This window comes from Rhinolophus ferrumequinum, chromosome 10 (assembly GCF_004115265.2).
Source record: "Rhinolophus ferrumequinum isolate MPI-CBG mRhiFer1 chromosome 10, mRhiFer1_v1.p, whole genome shotgun sequence".
Taxonomy (NCBI): domain Eukaryota; kingdom Metazoa; phylum Chordata; class Mammalia; order Chiroptera; family Rhinolophidae; genus Rhinolophus; species Rhinolophus ferrumequinum.
Window position 1 is genome coordinate 5,072,162 of NC_046293.1, and position 12,578 is coordinate 5,084,739.

The 12,578-nt window shown below is 57.1% G+C and overlaps 1 protein-coding gene across 1 annotated transcript in view; it reads right to left on the reverse strand.

The window, feature by feature from the left end:
- MPPED1 (metallophosphoesterase domain containing 1) overlaps window positions 1-4,151 on the reverse strand; it is a 71,403-nt gene extending 67,252 nt beyond the window's left edge. Inside the window, exon 1 of the mRNA XM_033116176.1 lies at window positions 4,008-4,151. The gene's annotated coding sequence lies outside the window, so the exon portion shown is untranslated. The remainder of the gene's footprint in view (window positions 1-4,007) is intronic.
- Window positions 4,152-12,578: the final 8,427 nt, after the last annotated feature.

Consider the following 12,578-nt stretch of genomic DNA (forward strand, 5'->3'; position numbering starts at 1 on the left):
CTCCCAAGTATGATCAATTAACTAATGTGTCTGAATGACAAACTCACAAAAGCAAAACTCCATTCTCCACACCCCCCACACACACCCACCCGCTTTGTGTGAGGAGCCTAGGGTGGGGGAGGGAGTGTGTGCCTGTTCCACGAACACTGCAACACACTTCGTTGTGAAGGGGAAGGCAGGATGCAGGCAAGGCTGACACTTCTCAGGGAGCCGGTACGATAAATATATTTTGCAGCTTTGCAGGCTGCAGTACTGTGGGAAAATGCTAAAGAGTGAAATGAAGGAGAAATGACGGGTGTGTTGAAAATTGAAAGCAGGCATCATTTTCTCCTTAAAGTGATGAAATTAGCACGGGTGATGCCAAAAGTCTTTTCATAAGCATCAACGCTGAGCCTCAATCCTTCTTGGAAGGGAGGGTGGAAACGTGAAGACGTGCAGTAGAAGCGTACTCCCAGGTGTGGAGCTGGTGGTGAAGAGAGGCTCCTACTCAATCCTTGGTTCTGAACTCCACGTATCACCATCGACCCGTGGGGAGACTTTTTTTTATTGAAGCTGCTTCTATTTCTGATGTATGACCAGGTTCTCACATCAAGCTGGCCAAGTTCCCATCCAAGAAAACCCCCAAAGAGTCATTCACAGAAAGGCATGGAGAGACCAGAGAACTCTCAAGTCACTCTCTGAGTTCAAAATTAAAACATATCATCTCAACTTAAGATTTTTTTTCATGAGATTGGGCTGCCCTCGTCGGCCAGAGTTATTCTGAATGGAAATAAAGCATAACTAAGTCTTGTCTCATTAGGGGGAAAAAGTCAATATAAGGTAAAACCTTTGTTTTGGCAGCAGAATGGCCAGGTCTCCAGGGACAGCCCCAGTGAATCAAATTAACCAAGGAACTATTTATACCTTCCCTTTAACACCACCCCCAAAAAGGGGGCCTGTCTTCTTTTCTTTCCCTTGGGGTTGCTTCTGCTTTTTCCTTTTTTTTTTTTTTTTTTTCCACTTGTTCGGGCCCAAGTCAAACCATTCCAGTGGCAGTCTGGAGAAGATGCCAGCGGGTGGTCTCTTTGCATGGGGACATCCACGCCCCAGGAACCACAGCTACAGGGAACCGAGCTCAGAGTGCCCCACCATAGTCTAAACATAGGGGTTGGTACTGCGTGAAACACTCCCCTCACCCGTCTTCTTCCTGCCCTCCACCGGTGTTTGGCAAATCTGATCCTAGAGGGCGAGGGGTTTGGCCAGAAGGAAGACCCCACAAACAGCCTGCCCCGTCATCTGAGATGACATGTGATCACAGAGCGAGCCCAAGAACCCATTCCCGGGCTCCTGCACCTGGGGGAGCCCCTTTCCCCGGGGGCCCTCACTCCAGAGGTGCAGGCAAAGGTACCAATTGCTGAGCAGAGAGATCTCAGAGAGAAGAAGAATGGGAAGGAGGGATGCTTGAAAAGACCCTTTTTCTGTTCCTAGCGAGGGCGGGGTGATGGGAGAGACATGGCACATTGTCACATTAAAGATTTTGACAGACAATTCAGGGACAACGCAGAAATTCCACCCTGAGCTACAGCTCGCCGCAACTTGAAAGGCATTAACTAACCTCCACTAATTGCATGTTTTTCTGTGCATAATATTTACTTGTTAAAAGTCTTTGCCTGGTCGATTAATTTCCTCTGTCCCCGCTATGCAGGATCAGTTCACAGGCCCAAAACTGGAAAAATGAAGTCATTTTGATAGATTAAAAGACGACTGTACTTTGGGGTTTTCTTTTTTCTGCTAGCCTGGAACCCGCACCCAGGATGCTGATTTTCCTCCTTGAGGGCTCCCCTTCAGTGAAATCCTGCTACCATTCTTAATTCCTCAGACAAGTGCAGAGAGATGTGTCCTGTGTGAGGTGAACCCAGGGGCGGCCATCGCTGCCTGCAAGGGGATGTAGCAAGTTCAAGGGAAAACAAATGAACTTAAATTACTTTCATCGGATGAAGAGTTAACAGTCTTGTGGATGGACTGGGAAATTTGTTTTAAAGCAGGCTTTTCCTGAATGGTTATTCTGTATGTCGTCTCTGCATTCCTGACATTTGGGCTCTAGTAGAAAGACCCCCAAACCCCTGTCTTTTACCTAAATTTACATCTGCTCTATCTGCCCACAATCATAGCCCACAGGGCATTGGTTAGGGTGGAGGGGGAGGGCAAGTGATTCTAAGGGCTCCCACAGCAGTTACATCCGAGATATACACCCACATGTGGGGGACACTCTGAGCCTGCCCACGTGGACATGACAGGATCTAGTTCAATCCAGGTCTTCCGAAATTCCTGGGGCCTAGAAATAAATAGGAAGGCAGCCCCACGCTGAAGCACCGGCGAATACATGGTCACACCTCTGTGACTGCATTATCGCCTTTTGACTAGCCATCAGCCAATTAACGTACCTCCATCGAGTGAGCACTCAAATAGATGTAACCATTTCACAGAAGCCCGTCTTGAGAAAAAAGATTTTACAAGTGTTGTGTGGCTGCCACTCGGAAAGCCAATTTGCAGGGAGCCAGGCGTCGTGAAGCAGTTTATTATGCACGGCTGTCACACGGTGGTCCCCCCATATACCGTGCCTGGCTCCAGAATGCCTCTGATGGCCACCAGCTGGCTCTAAAGCCCTGGACCGTTCTCCACCCTCGCCAAACCCACCACCCCTCCCCAAATGGTCTCCCAGTTCGTTGGCTCCCATGGACCAAGACCTGCCTTCCAACTTGGATGTGGCAGTCAGCCAGTGGCCTCCCTGACGTCCCCCAAAGCATTTCAGCCCATGTGACAAATTATTCATGAAGTTGGTTTAATTTTTTAATTTTTTTTTTTTTTTGCAAAGACTAGTCAGGGTCTTGACGAGGGAAGTGTTTGCCTGAGCCCCCAGCATGGCTAATCCCTGCTGACAAGTCTCCCAGCACCATTCAAGTCCTGCAGAGCCAGCCAGCTCAACCACTCACTAGCCAGCGCACTTTTGTTCCTGGTTTAATTTCATAATTGTTTGCCACTTAATAAGCTCTCCTCTGGGCCATTCAACAGGGGCCTTGGAAATGGGGAAGGGGAGGCAACCAAGCTCCTGGAAGGGAACTGTGAGAGGGTCTGACCCAGCACTGGGGGACAGACATCCCAGAGAGGTCAGCAGGAGAGACCTGGGGTCCAGTCCCAGTATGGGACCTCCCGCCCCCACCTCAGGCCACCCAGCAGAGTGGAGAGGGGCTGGGAGAGGGGGGAGGAAGGTGAGTCTAGGACCCCCAAGCCATGGTCTGCCACAGATGCCTGCACACCTCGGCTCTCTGTCTCCACCACGGCAGAGGGAGACTGTGCATGAATTCACTCTCGTATAACATGTCCCAGAATAAACACACAAGAGACAGAACTGCTCCTTAGCACCGGCATTCCATGAAATATTGCCTGTGAGGGCTGGGACCTGTCTGCTTAGCCACTGGATCCCTGGGCCGGGCACATAGCAGACAGCGATAAATACATGTGCAATGAGTGGATAGATGGATGGCCGATGGAGTTTGCAGCAACGCCTGGCAAAAGTGACCACCACACCGTATCAGTCCCCCCTCCCTTGTCCCCAAGTACCAGCAGGGGCCTCGCTACGCACAGTAGGCTCTCAACGACCACGGGCTGCTATTGTTACAACCATCACCATCACTCGCACCCCACCAGTCCGCTTCTTCCACCAGCTACTCCGCCGGCAGTCAGCAGTGACTGGAGAGATGGGGAAAAGTTTCGCTGACCCCTCGGCCCCCGTCAGAGTCCAGCGCCCCGGCTGAGGCCCCTCCCGGCGGCATCCGCTCGGCCGGCAGGGCAGTGGGGGTGCCCATCCCGGGCACCCGCACCCACCAAAGGCAGCCAAAGTAACTTTGCGGGCGTCCCTGCGAAGCGCCGCGGGCGTCACCCCGCTCCTGTAGAGGGTCCCGGCCGCGCCCCCGCCCGCCCCGCGCCCGCCGCGCCCCGGCCCGCGCCCAGCTCGCCCCCGGCCCTACCTGGCCCCGGGCTCCTCTTCGGCGGCCGCGGCGGCCGTGAGCAGCAGCGCGCACGGAGGGAGGCAGGGGCCCGGCTCCCGGGAGGGAGGCGCGCAGGGGCGGGGGCTCCTCCGGCGGCGGCCGCCTCGCCGCGCGTCCGAGGCAGCAAGTGGGAGCCAGACTCCTCCTTCGGGGGGCGGGGGGCTCCCTGCCGCCCCCTCCTTTGCCCGCCAGCCCGCCCGCCCGCCGCGCGGCTCCGAGCCTCCCGGACTCCCCCGCCTGCCTTCCTCCCCCTCCTCCCTCCCCGCCTCCCCTCTCTCGGGCGCCGGGAGGGGCGCGCTCTCGCCCTCGGTCCCGGGCCCGGCGCGGCCGCCCGCCGGGGTCCCCCGCCAGGCAGGCCAGGCCTCGGCCCTCGGCCCCCGCCCGGGCCCGGTGCCCGCATCTCGCCGCCAAGGGGAAGGGAGCGCGGGAGCGGCCGGGCTTGAGGAAGGAGGAGCAGGGCCCGCGCTGCGGAAAAGGGCCGGCGGCCGCCCGCCGCTCCCGGCCCCTCTCCCGCCCGCCCCCAGCCCGGGGCCCGGCCGCGCGTGGGGTGGGCGCGGTGGGCGGGGCGGGGGCGCGCTCACCTCCGGATCCGCGGCTGCCGCGGTGGGCACCGCGTGCTGGGGCTTGCGCGGCTCCTTCCGGGGCGCCGAAGCCCCCCGCCCGCGGCCCGGACCCCCTTCCAGGCCCGCGAAGGCACCCTGCTCGGGACCCCTCCCGCCGGGAGTCTAAGAACATCCCCTCCGCCCCCTTTCGGGGAGACTTGGACCCCCGCTCCTAGGACGTATAGGCCAGGACCCCTCCTGTGACCCCATCTGTCCCCCACACCCCAACCCCTGAGGTCCCAAGTGTCCACTTCCCATTACAGTGGGTGGCCGGCTGGGGCCTAACCCAGAGTGGGGCAGTGAGTAGGTCAGGACCAGGGAACCGGATCCCTGGTTTGAAGAAGGCCTTGCCTTATTAGGGTGAGGGGAGAGCAACACCCCAGCTGGGGTGGGCTGACCCTGGGGAGTTTCAGAGGCCCCATGGCTTCTAACCCCTGCCACTGATTTAGACAGGTGTCCACAGGGTCTTACAGTGAGGGCACAGGGCACAGGTCAGGCCCAGGCCACCCAGCTGAGAGGTGCGTAGGGGGTGGTTTTCAGGACCTCCTCCTCCCAACCACTCACATGGCGCTGTGCCTCCTACTCCTGCCTTCATCACAGGTCAGACACATTCCTGGAGGACACCCTGTGTGGGTCCTCAGGCCTGGCCCGCCTGGGCGAAAGCCTGGTCTGGTAGGAGGCAGACAGGGACACAGAAAAATCCCCCTCACAGGTGCAGAACAGGCAGTGGGGACAGCTACCTGGGGTGGCTTCCTGCAGGTGGACCCACCCCAGCTGAATAAGTGTATGCCAAGGAGAGAAGGTATGGAAAAGGCATTCCAGGTAGAGGGAACAGTGCATGCAAGGGCCTTGGCATGTTGGGATGGCAGCTCCAATGGAGCTGGAAAGAGAGGAAATGTGGGGAGCAGGGACAAACGTGGGGTCCGGGAGGGAGGGAGCCAGGAGCCTGATCAGGAAGAGCCCTGGGTGCCTGCCTAAGGGGGTAGACCTTTTCAGTGGGGAGTCCGTCACAGGAGGATTCTGAACGGGGGCACGACTTGGTCAGGTTTATCTTTTTACAGTTTGCTCTGGTGGCCCTGACAGAGGGCCGGGGTGGGGTCGCTGATGGGGGAGATGACGGAGGCGTGGGCTGAGGCCCTGAGGCCAAGAAGTGGGCAGGGGCTGGCAGAGGGGGCCTCAGGAGGGCACCCCCTCCTCTTTCTTGCCTTTGGACCTTACTTATCTCACCCTATGCTGGGGTGATTCTGGGGCACAGAGAAGAGGCCTGGCTGGAAATATAACCTCAGCCAGCTCGTGGGCAGGGCAGGTGAAACCCCTGAGTGGTGGGCACAGCATTGGCAGGTCCCTATGTGTCTCCTCAGGAATAGAGAGCTGCCACACGGTCTCCTCGCCCCCCACCCCCGTCCTGTCCCCCCCACCAGGCCAGTCCTGGGAAGCAGGTTCCCCAGTGCCCTCACCCCGCCAGACAGGTCCCCACTCACTCTGCCACACAAGACCTTTCCAGATGCCCAGCTGGCGTTGGCCTGCCCTCTGAGGGTCAGAGCCCCAAGGCAGCCAATTCCCAGGCCAGGTAGAAAGGAGTGTGGGAGCAGTCACCTGGGAATTTAGGAGAGAACCCCGCAGTAAACACACAGGCCTATTGCCGAGGAGTTTTGGTCAGTGGCCCAAATCCACCGTCAGCTCCACTGCTCGGGCGGCTGCAACATCCATTTGGCACCTCTGTCAACCTGGAAACCGCGTATGCCTGGCCTGAGCTGAGCGGCCAGGGGTGCAGGGGGCACCCAGATGCAGCCCGTGCCATCCAGCCATGGCCAGTGAAAGGCCAAAGGGGAGACATACCCATAGACCAGCCTGGATGAAGTGTGGAGCGGGAACGGGAGAGCTGCCCGCCCCGGGCATGGAGCAAAGCCTCTGGGAGAGAGCAGAGGGCTGGGCCGGGAAGAGAGGGCAGAACGTGGGCAGAAGAGAGGAGCCTGGGGGGCATTCCCGACGGTAGGAACACAGATGCCCAGGAAGAGAAATGCAGGGAGGACAGAGATCCCTGAGGGATTGGAGCATAAGGCAGGTCACACAGGTCCTTGAGTGCTGCACTCAGCAGGCCACAGGAGCCTGAGGACATTTGAGCAAAACGCTCTGTAGTGTCCCAGTGCCTAGGACAAGGCCAGCATCTACCGAGTGAGTGAGTAAATGAGTGAATGAGCCAATGAAGGATGAGATCTAGTGACCTAAACCGCCCTGAGCACACAGGACCTCGGACCAGGAGGGTCCTCAAACTCAGTGGGGAGCACCATTCTCCCCCTGGGGCTGCAGCCTTCCCCAGCACAGTGTTGCCTGCCTGGAAGGCAGGGCTTGGGCTCAATAGTCCAACAGATTCCCCCTGCTGCCTGCCAAGGATAAGGTCACAGCTTGGCTGTGGCCTCAGGAGCCCCCAGAGGACATGGGGTTTGGTGTAGTGGAGAACTTGTGGTCCCTGGGGCGAGAGCAAAGTTCTTGTGACACTTGTCCTTCAAGATCAGTTTTCTCTCCACCTCCCATCCCACCAGCCCTCCCCTCAGCTCCCAGAACACCATCTCTTACTTTCCAGGGGCACACGTTTATTGAGCACCTACCATATGCCTGGCACTCAGCACTTCCTTCAGAACAAAGCACGAGCTCCCCACCAGAGGAGACTGCCCTTACCTGCACCACCGAATCCCAGGCACTGAGCCTGAGCTTGACCCACACCTGACCTGGTCCCGGCTGCTTCCTGGAGGTCGGGCTCCCTCAGGCTCCAGCACTCCATCCCACAGGGCCTGGAGCCCAGTCGGAGCCCAGCGAATGGGCTCTGAAAGAAAGGGAATGAGGAGTGCGGGGTGGGCAGGGTAGACCCACTCCTAAAAGAGCAACCAATCTGGCAAACACAGCAGACATTCTGCTTTTGGAAAAATTTCATAACACAGTGGTACTTGTTCATGGAGACTAATAGAAGCAGCACATGATCCCACACTGCTAAGCCAGCCAGGGGAGAGCTCGCTAGCTGGGAAGCATTTCCCAGGTGCCTACTATGTGTCGGAAGCTGGTGAGAGGGGGAGGAGAAGGCAGGCTGTCTGCCCTGGGACAGGCAGGAGGTCAGCAGGTGCTCGGGACACCAGGAAGAAGAGGGCAGTTGGGGGCCGGGAAAAGGGCATCGAGGACACTCGGAAGGGGGGGATGTGTGTGCTCCCGAGGAGTAAGACTTCACTCTGAGGATAAGTGGGAGAGGGATAGCCCAGCAGAGGGACCAGACTATGCAAAGGCTCAGAGTCTCAGAAGAGCGCAGTAAGATATCCCCTGGCCAAGAAATTCACCTCCCAGGAAGGTGTCCCAAGGCAGTGACTGCTGGCTGTTTCTAATAGCCCCACGTCAGAAACAAGTTCAGTGCCCAGCCAGAGGGGATCGGTTTACAAAATTCTGGTGTGTCCAGGGAATTTCTGGTTGCCAAATCATATTGCTGAAATGTGACATGGGGGGAACTGACGGCCATATTCATCACACATTGGACAATCGACGAAGAAGTTTACTCAAGAGTGCATCTGCTTCTGTGCTTTGAAAAATGAGAAATAGGAAGAAGGAGACAAAAGACGGTAGGACATATGGAGAGCAAAATGTCAACCCTGGGGGTAAGATTACGGGTGAGTTTTTAATTTATTTGTGGAAACTTTTGTCACCCCCAAATTTTCTATGATCCTCAGAATATCATGAAGGATGGGGAGGTGTGAGCCGAGTGCAGGGTACAAGCAGGGCAGGGACAGGAGGCATGGGCAAAGGCCCCGGGGGTGGAGGACCTATCGGGCCCCACTGAGAATGTTAGAATATCTGATCTCCTCGGGTCCTCCACGGTGCCTGGCTCATAGCCACCTTGCAGGCTATGGCTGTTATTAGCAGATATTCACTGGGCTCCGATAATGTGCCAGGTGCTGTGTCAGGTCCCAGGAATCATCCTGGCACGGAAGCCAGAGGATTTCAGGGAAAGCGGACGTCCGCATGGGCTGGGGGTCTGGGGAGAGATTCTCTGGAGGAGGTGACCTGGGCTGGGGCTGGAAAGACAGAGCCGGGCTTTGCATCCCCCCTGCCTCCAAGGTCTCTACATGCCACCACAGGTCTGTCTGGATTCTGACACAGCCCAGAGGCAGGTCAGTTTCAATCCAGCTGTCTGACGTGGGCCTCATCTTGAGCCTTTCTCTAGGCCCAGATTCCAGGGTAAAAAAGCCACACCCTATCAAGGGACCCCAGGTCACACCTACCTCTGGTCCGGCTCTGGTACAGCTGGCAATGACTGCCCCAACTCCTGAACCATGCCTTGACCACTGGTTCAAATCCTACGTCTGCCACTTACAGCTTGTGACTCTGAACCTCAGTCTCTTCTTTTTTATTGTAAAGCCAATACAGTACTCTCTACCTCGAGGGCAGTGCACATAGAGTGCCTGGTACACAGTTGGCACTCAGCACGTAGTGGCTATTAACACTGTCACAGTTCTAGACAGCAAGTCTTGGCATCTGGATTGTAACCTGCTTCTGCCACTAACTTGCTTGGGACCTTGGGACATTTTCATGTTCCTCTGAGCCTCAGTTTTCTCACCTTGAAGAGAAAAATGATGTGACAGCTCTCTCCTGGGCTTGCTCAAAGATGAAATGACAAGATGTGGAAAGGCTCCAGGAGCTCACTCCTCCTGCCCCTCGTAGCTGAGGTTCTGGCCAGGTTGTGTTTAAATGAGCCCCCCACCTTGTTCTAGGCCATTCCCCACTTAAGACCCTCTGGCCAGCCAGAAAGCCAGGCGCAGAGAAGGACCTTGTATAAAAGGAGCTTCAGGACACAGCTGATCACCCACAGGGGTCTCCGCCAGGCAGATTGGCCTGGAGGGAGAGGCATTCGTCACTGGACAACTGGCCCAATGTAGGCCTCAGCAGTGGTGTCCTCTGCCCCAGACAATGCTGCTCCAGGGTTGGAGTCCCCACAGGAGCTGGACAGAGGCCAAGCCACCCCCTGCAGGCTGTGGGAGACAAAAGGATGCTGCAGCCCAGCTCTCCTGGTGGAGGGGTCAGCTTCTGGTGCCACGACCGGTCACCACTAACGGGGTGGCCGAGGCTTCCAGCATCCACGGCCCAGCCCCACACAAGCTGCCTGTGAACCCTTATGGTTTTCAGAGAACTTTTTAGGATTTTGTGTAGCTGGATTATTTCTCACAACAGCCTGGGTGGGACCTCAGCGAGGGGCACCCTTCCCTGTGACGGGAGACCAGAAGACCCATTTGACAGTGAAGAAACTGAGGCTCCAGGTTTCAGGACCTGTCCCGCTATTCAGTGGTAAATATGCAAAGTTGGGACTGCAGGGCCCACCTTCACACTACAGGACATCTGTTCTCTCCTCCACCCCCTGCTCTCTTCACCAGGTGCCAGGCCAGCTCCTTCCAACCCCACTAAATGCCCCGACACATCTAGGCAGCATCCCAGCACTGCCAGGGGCTGCGCAGCTCAGCTGAGCTGTCCAGGGTCCTGGCCACGCCCCACCCTGCCCTGCAGCCTTCTCCGATCCTTCCACCTCTTCCAACCTCCTGGCTATCAACGGTGAAGGTGGGTGGCCCCAGGGCCCTGTCCCTGCACTGCCTGCATTCCCTGAGGACGCTTTGATACCACACTTCAACTCTCAGAGCCTTGGTGTCCCTTTCTGAAAAATGGGTACAACGAGGGGCAGGCCATGGCATACCATGGGGGAAGCGCTTGAGCTGTTCTTGTGCCGCCCTTCTAGCCCAAGCAGCTGCAGAGAGCTAGAGGCCAGGGATGGAACGGTGCCAGAACTGGGTGTCATCCCAGCCCTGAGAGGGTAAAACGTCTGCCTCGTTGGGCTGTGCCAGTCACATGGAATAAGGACTGTGACCTGCCTGCCTAGTGCTGACCATGACTCTCAGCAAATACAAATCAGTGATGGTCCCCAGGAGACCCAGCCAGCCCCTCCTTGACCGCTGATGTCTCCATACTAGTCACTGCTGGACCCCACCTCCATTCCTACTGCCCAGCAGGCATTCAGCGGACACTGCAGCAGATGTACCCGACAGAGGAACCCCAGGAAGCACCCCCACTTTTGTTGATGCCTGAAATCCTCCCACTGGGGAGTCCTTATCCTTAGTGAAAGGCAAAATCCCAGCAGGCATTACAGTGGGGGGCCTGTGCCAGCCTCCACACGCACAGGCCCCCTCCTTTGGAAAAGAAACCCCTCCCACATTCCTGCAAAGGCCCTCATGCCGCTACTTGCATGTCTCCCCTGCCCATCGTGCCCCCCTTCCCCAGCGGCCTGTTCTATCTTTGGAGTCTTACCTGTCAGAAGGTTCTTCCTCCTGCTGAGCTTATAGCTTCTTCCCCACCTTGCTCCCCACCCCACCTCCAGGGTTGCACAACACCCTTGGCTGCCTTCAGGATGGCTCTGAGGAGCCCTGGGGCCGTCAGCAGAATTCCAGGAGCCTACTTTCCCCCAGATTCACGGCCCATCCTGCAGCTGTCCCTCAGCTAACCTGGCCACACACCCTCTGCCCATCGTGGTCCTCTTCTCCAGATGAACCCCAGGTTCTTTCCCCCCTCCAGGTGTGGCACCCAGACCAGTGCTGAGAGCAAATGCAGCTCTGAGGCAGGCAGGGGTGAGATGAGGGAAGAAGCCAAGTGTGGGGCTGCGGCTGTGGCAGTCATTCACACCCTAGTCTGAATGTTTCTAGCCCTTTTCTGACCGCAGATTTGAGTCAGAATCATCCACGTTAGGTAGGAAGAGATCTCAGTGCCCTTCTATTCCAACCTCACCCTATTCCCCGACTATAGAAACAGCTGAGGCCCAGCTTGAGAAAGAAACTTAGGAGAGGGAATACTCTGTCCAGAATGTAGAGGGAAGGAGAAATGGGTCCTGGAGAGGAGAATGAAAGGGGAGAGGAAAGGGACTAAAAACAGGCTTTTATGATTTCTCCATCCAGGATTGTGATGCCAGAAGCCCAGGGGCTGCTTATAAACCTTACTGCTCGATTCATCAGGATTATCCCCCATTTTACAGATGAGAAAAGTGAGGTCAGAGACGTTGAGTGACTTGGCCAAAGGTGCATTGCAACTGGCCACAGATCTTCATGACCCCAACCTCCCCATGCTTCCATCCCCGACAGGACTCTGCAGGCACGAGGGGGAGAGAAGGCTGTGCACGCACGTGCCGTCCCCAGGCCACTGCCCCAGTGCACATCACTCCCTCAGCCTCCCTCCTGACTCCCACTGCCATGCTCCCCTGCACCGCCCAGCCGCTGCAGCCCACTCCCAGAGGTGACAAAAGCCCCTGTGTTGGAGCACGTCCATTATGCCTGTAACCCTCATAACCACCAGCAAAGATGGCATTATTAGTTCCAATGTACGGGTGATAAGATGGGGCTGAGGGAATGGACTTGCCCAAGGTCACACCTTGAGTCCCTCATAGGGCTGGAGTGACTCCCAGTTCTGGCACCATTCCATCCCTGGCTTCTCGCTCTGTGCTGCTGCCTGGGCCAGAGCGGAGGCACAAAAACAGCGCAAGCGCTTCATCGGATGGTGTGCCCAGAGCAGACACCACTAATCAATTGCAGTGTTCTTTCCTGCACCCAGGATGCAGCCTCAGAGTCCCTGCACAGGGCTCCAGGCAGCCCCTGCCAAGGGCTGGCCCAAGAAACATTGTCTACTTGCCCTCCCAAAGGACCCTCTGGACTCGCTGAGCTCCTACCTGCCCATGGGGCACCAGCAGGCGTCTCTGCCCTGCCATGTGTAACAGAGGCAGTCACTTCCCTGCAGGGTTAGGTCTGGAGCTGATCCAGGACACACCATGGGTCCAGAGCTGCCCACCCTCCACACTGCCCCCTGTCCACAGAGACCTTCTCACAGCTGTCCGAGGCCTCAACCTCCCCACCTTGAAGATAACCACTCTTTGTACCCTACT